The 6,452-nt window shown below is 38.3% G+C and overlaps 1 long non-coding RNA gene across 2 annotated transcripts; it reads right to left on the reverse strand.

Annotated features, from left to right (window-relative positions):
* Window positions 1–2,652: 2,652 nt before the first annotated feature.
* Window positions 2,653–5,879, reverse strand: LOC116075159. Of its 2 annotated transcripts, none has more exons than XR_004112445.1 (2): window positions 5,788–5,879; window positions 2,653–2,950 (listed from the first exon to the last, which is right to left on the reverse strand). It is a non-coding gene; the product is annotated as an uncharacterized LOC116075159 (long non-coding RNA). The 2 variants fall into 2 exon arrangements; XR_004112444.1 differs by having other exon boundaries at window positions 5,775–5,863.
* Window positions 5,880–6,452: the final 573 nt, after the last annotated feature.

The raw sequence follows: 6,452 nt of genomic DNA on the forward strand, positions 1-6,452 counted from the left end.
ATTAAAAACCTCTCAACCAAAACCAGCACAGGGCCGGATGACTGTAGTGCAGAATTCTACCAGACCTTCAAAGAAGGGCTAATATCAACACACTTCGAGCCATTTAATAAAATAGAAACAGAAGGAACACTACCTAATTCATTTATTTCATGAAGCCAAAATCACTCTGATACCTAAACAGCACAAGGACCCAACCAAACAAAAAACAAACAAACAAAAAAAGAAATTCAGACCAATTTCACTTATGATTAACAATGCAAACAAATTCAATAAAATTCTTGCAAACTGAATCCAAGAACACATCAAAACCATCATTTACCATGATCAAGTAGGCTTTATCCCAGGGATGCAAGGTTGCTTCAATATGTGAAAATCCATTAATGTATTCTACTATATAAAAAAAAAGACTCAAAGGAAAAAATCATATTTTCACATTAGGTGGTGAAAAAGTATTTGACAAAATAAAACACACCTTCCCATTAAAAGTATTGGAGAGATCAGGAATTCAAGGCCCATACCTAAACATAATAAAAGCTATATACAGCAAACCAACAGCCAATATCAAATTAAATTGAAAGATACTTGAAGTAATCCCACTAAAATCAGGGACAAGACAAGGGTGCCCACTCTGCCCATACCTATTCAATATAGTACTCAAAGTTCTAGCTAGAGCAATAAGACAACAAAAGGAAATCAAGGGGATACAAATTGGCAAAGAAGAAGTTAAGGTATTCCTATTTGTAGATGATATGATAGTATGTATAAGCTACCCCAAAAATTCTATCAGAGAACTTCTGATAAACAACTTCAGCGAAGTGGCTGGATATAAAATTAACTCAAACAAATAAGTAGCCTTCCTTTACACAAATAATAAATAGGCTAAGAAAGAAATTAGGGAAATAAGACCCTTTATAATAGTGACAAATAATATAAAATACCTTGAGATAACTGTAACCAAACAAGTAACCAACTGTAACCAAGACAAGAACTTCAAGTCTCTCAAGAAAGAAATCGATCAAAGATGCCAGAAAATGAAGAGATCTCCCATGCTCCCGGTTGGTAGGATTAACATAGTACAAGTGGCCATCCTACCAAAAGCAATCTACAGAATCAATGTAATCTCCATCAAAATTCCAACAAAATTCTACAAAGACATGGAAGAGCAATACTCAATTCATATGGAAAAAAACAGGATAGCAAAAACAATTCTTAACAATAAAAGAACTTCTGAGGGAATCACCACTCTTGACCCCAAGCTATAGTACAGAGCATTCGTGATAAAAAACTGTATGGTATTGGTACAGGGACAGACAGGTTGATCAATGGAATAGAATTGAAGACCCAGAAATAAACCCACTCGTTTATGGACACCTGATGCTTGACAAGAGAAGGCAAAACTATACAATGGAAAAGGAAAGCATCTTCAATAAATAGTGCTGGTCCACCTGGAAATTGGTATGAGGAAAAATGAATATAGATCCATATTTGTCACATTGCACAAAGTTCAAGTCCAAGTGGATCAAAGACCTCAACATAAAACCAGATACACTGAACTAAATAGAAGAGAAAGTAGAAAGGAGCCTCTAACTTATTGGCACGGGTGAAATTTTCCTAAACAGAACTCCAATGGCTTAGGCTCTAAGATGAAGAACTGATAAATGGAACCTCATGAAACTGAAAAGCTTCTGTAAGGCAAAAGACATAGTCAATAGGATAAATTGGCAACCTACATATTAGGAAAAAAATCTTCACTTACCCCACATCCAATAGAAGACCAATATCCAAAATATACAATGAACTCAAGAAGCTAACCACCAAAAAAAACAAAAACAAAAACAAAAGAAAACAAAACAAAACAAATAACCCAACCAACCACCCACCCAAACAAACAAACAAACAAAAAAACCACAAATAACCCAATTAAAAATGGGGTAAAGAGCTAAAGAGAGAATTCTCAACTGAGGAATCTTGAATGACTGAGAAATATTCAAAGTCCTTAGTCATCAGGGAACTGCAAATCAAACGACCCTGATTCCACCTTACACAAATCAGAATGACTAAGATCAAAAACTCAGGTGACAGCAGATGCTGGTGAGAATGTGCAGAAAGAGGAACACCGGTGAGATTGTGGATTGCAAACTGGTACAACCACTCTGGAAATCAATCTAAGGTTCCTTAGAAAATTGGAAATAGATCTACCTAAAGACCCAGATGCTTGGGCATACCTACCGTGGGCATATACTCAAAAGATGCTCCACCATGCCACAGGGGCATGGGCATACTATGTTCATAGCAGCCTTATTTGTGATAGCCAGAAGCTGGAAATGACCCAGATGTTCCACAATAGAAGAATGGATACAGAACATGTGGTTCATTTACACAATGGAATACTACTCAGATATTAAGAATGAGGACATCACAAGTTGCAGGCAAATAGATGGAACTAGAAAATATCATCCTGAGTGAGGTAACACAGATCCAAAAGGGCATGCATCGTATGTACTCATTAGTAAAAGTACAGAATACCCAGGATACTGAAGGAAACCGGCCTGCAGCTTCACTTCATTCCGTGGGTGATTCACGAACAGGGGAACTCGAGATTCTGTAAAATAAGCGGGTAGGGAGAACAAAGAGAGACGACACCAGGAAAGGGTTCTTATCGAGGTGTGTACTTTACTTAGAGAAACGGAATATATATATTCTTGAGGCAACAGAGTCAAGCCTTTTAGCAGATAGGTGAGAGCGGGGAAACGGGCATATCAAAGCTAGGACTTCAAGGCAGGGAGGCGGATCAAAGCCACAGTCTCTTTTGAATGTTGGGCTTCTGGTTCTGGTAAATCTCTGGGCTGGCTCCAGACTCCTGGTGAGTCGAGTCGAGTAGCTGTCTCTGGTGACGGTTGAGACCTCTCCGAGAAATCAGCAGGGCCGCCACAGGATACAATCTACAGAACTAAAAAAGGTTAACAAACAGATGAGTCCAAGTGAGGACACCTCAATCCCACTTGGGCAGAGAGAAGGAAGGACCTGGATGTGAGAGGGGACTAGAGAACCTGATCAGGTATGAGGGGGACAGGCATGAAGTCCTGAGGGCCAGGAGAAAGAATGGAAACATAAAACTTTAGGAGGTGAAAGGTTTGGGGGCCCTCTACAATGTACCAGGGACCTGGGAGGTGAGAGACTCTCAGGACTCAAAGAAATGACCTTAAATGAAATGTCCAGCCGGGCGGTGGTGGCGCACGCCTTTAATCCCAGCACTTGGGAGGCAGAGGCAGGCGGATTTCTGAATTCGAGGCCAGCCTGGTCTCCAGAGTGAGTTCCAGGACAGCCAGGGCTATACAGAGAAACCCTGTCTCGAAAAAAACCAAAAAAAAAAAAAAAAAAAAAAAAAAAAAAAAAAAAAAAAAAAAAAAAAAGAAATGTCCAGCAGTGAGGATAGGGAACTCATAGAGTCCACTCCCAGTAGAAAAACAGGACATCAAGTGGAGGGATAGAGTTGCCATTCCAAAGTCAAAAACTCTGACCCAGAATTCTTCCTGTCTGAAAGAACTTCAGGGACAAAAATGGAGAAGAGCCTGAGGGAAAGGAGGTCCAGTGATCCGACCAAATTGGGCTCCAGCTCAAAGGGAGGCTCCAAGGCCTGACACTATTACTGATGCTATGATGCTTATAGATAGGAGCCTAGCATGGTTGCCATTCCAGAGACCCAACAAGCAAAAAAATTGATGAAAGAAATGTGAGGAGATGTTCAATGAACATATAAAATGCACTCCATAGCATTGCTAACTAAATAGAAAATAAAGTGTACTATTTTTCTTAGCAAGTTCCTAAATAAAAACAAAAACATATGTGGTGTTGCCTTAAGACCTTCATCCACCGCTAATTCCTTCACACTGTGACAGTGACCTTGGGAGATGATAGAATTATCATGAGGACCTCAACTGAGTGGTTAAACAATCTAAAGTAACATGTTAATGTAAAAACGTAAACTATGTCCACAGATTAGTAGGATATGTCCCAATGACAATTTATATACACTTGAAATTGGTTGTTAAATCATCGGAAAAAAACCATCAAGGGCTTTTAACAATAATATATTTTGACCCAAAAAATCTTACTTTTACGACTTTGTCTCTAAAAATAACAATAACAAAATATATATAAAGAATGTGGAAAAAGTAGGATCTCAGAATAGCTGTGATGAGACTATACTTCACAGTGTTCTTTATCCTTTCCTTGCTCCTACTTTCCTGTTTTATTTTTCTCTACTCTGAGATCTGTGCATACGACTTCTAGAGTTCAGTGGTGCACAACTTAATGCCTCCAGGAGTTTTGAAAATTGCAGATGGCAATTTTTGGCTATATAAAATTGACTATTTTCCTTATCTTTCTGAGAAATCAGATATGTCTGCTGGGAATGTGGAACACAGGGTAATTTGTTAATATAACTATGTTTTGTCCCTTTAAAGAAACCAGTTATTTAAAATTATTTCATATTATTTATATGTATTGTTTACAACTATTCAGTTTTTTAAAAGGAAAATGAAGCATACATAGTTTGTGCTGCCACGAATCTAAAACACGAGCTAAAATCAAATCTATAGCCTGTTTCTGAGAAGAATGTGTGAATTCAGGCACATGATATCATAAAGTCCTTTTTCCAATTTGGTACCGTATTTTTCTCTTTGACTTTCCCCTTAATTTATGTTAGTTTATTTTATATTGTAATGCAGAATGATAACATGAATCTTTGTAGATTAACTCCTGCAAAATAAGAATCATATAGATCAAAAGCTATATTAACATTCTAAATCTTTAGTCCATTTCTCAGTAGTATTATTTCAGAGAAAAAAGAAACAATGTTTTAGTAAACCTTGACTTAAATAACCAGTAACAAAATTAAAATGTAAACCAGTAAATAAAATAAAAATGAATATAAGTAACTCCTAGGTGAATGGAAGTTGCATGTCTAAAGTTAAATAACTACCAGTAAAATATACCAGTAGAAGGTGTTAAGGGTCACATGTCCCATTCTACTCTGTGTGAGCTCTCTTATAGTTTAAGACCAGAGTTTCTTCTCTCTTTTCAAGGCTGTACTTCTGAGGCAGGTAATGGGCTGTTCAATCTCCATGGCTAAGTGTTTGATTTATTGTTGATTTGGGAACGGTCTCTGCATGAAGTAATAAAGGAACCACTGAAACAATGGCATTTAGAAGCAGTAAAATCCAGGGGCAAGAGTTCAGAAGAAATTATATATGCTCCCACAATCACTCGGAGGAATAAAAATTAAGCAGCACACTGCTCTTAGAGAGGCCTAAGTTAAGTTTCATGTATCTGAAGTGGGCATAAATCATTGTGTTTAATATGGCCTTGATTGTGGGGTGGGGCTCCCCTATATATTTTCCCATGAATCAAAAGGATACATCAATACCTTGGCTAGAACCCAAAAGCATCCATAGAGTGAAGCCAAGATGATAAAGGGATAAAAGAACCATGCCTATAGAGATGATAAAGGGATAAAAGAACCATGCCTATAGAGAGATTAGAGGAGATGAATTTGTTCAACAAAGAGAAATGACTGAAGGGATGGAAGTATTCCCTACAGTACTTGAGAAAATGTGCCGTAAATGAAAAGTTGGAGCTTCTCAAACAGATTAAGTCAGAAAGGACTGATACCCATGTTAGGCACAGTTGGTACCCTACTTAGTTCCCCAAATTCTTTTAGGGGCCTAAAAAAAGGTATTGGGTTCTTTTAAAAACAAAACTAAAAGACTGACAGAGATGGATCACCAGTTAAGGTCGCATTCCGCTCTTCAAGAAGATCCAAGTCCGATTTCTAACACCCATGCCCTTGCATTCACATCCGATGGACACATAATCACTTATAACGTCAGTTATGGGGGATGGGGTTGGACACCTCTTGCTTCTGTGAGCTCAAAGGCAATGAATGATGCCTATTCTATGAAAAAAATGTGATCCTGAAGCTAACTGCAAACTTTAGATCAAAGTCATATCCAGGAAAAGCTACTGAGTGTTAAGTATAGAGGGTTTGTGAGGTTGGTAGGTGGGAACCTAAAGTCGAGACTAAAAGGGAGAAGTGGCACACCAGAGATAATAAAATTTTAGAAATAAACATTTCAAATAAACAATTTGAAAACAAAACTGTAATTTCCTGATCACTGTATTTGTGAAAATCCGTAGTCCCATGACAGGGTCTACTGCTTTGTAACTGTTTCTTTTGAGTTGAAGCAACACTCCCCAAGGGATGCTAGGAGGAGGCAGGGAGAACGCACTGAGAAACTCAGAAGCTCTGAGGTCACAAGGCCCCGTGCGAAGTCACAATAACGTAACACAATTGCGGGAAAGAGCTGCCAGCAAATTGGGCAGAGAACTACAGAGATGCAGCTTTCACGAAGCGCCACTCATGCTGACAGGGCTAGTCTATGATGAAAGTG

This window comes from Mastomys coucha, unplaced genomic scaffold (genome assembly GCF_008632895.1).
Source record: "Mastomys coucha isolate ucsf_1 unplaced genomic scaffold, UCSF_Mcou_1 pScaffold3, whole genome shotgun sequence".
Taxonomy (NCBI): domain Eukaryota; kingdom Metazoa; phylum Chordata; class Mammalia; order Rodentia; family Muridae; genus Mastomys; species Mastomys coucha.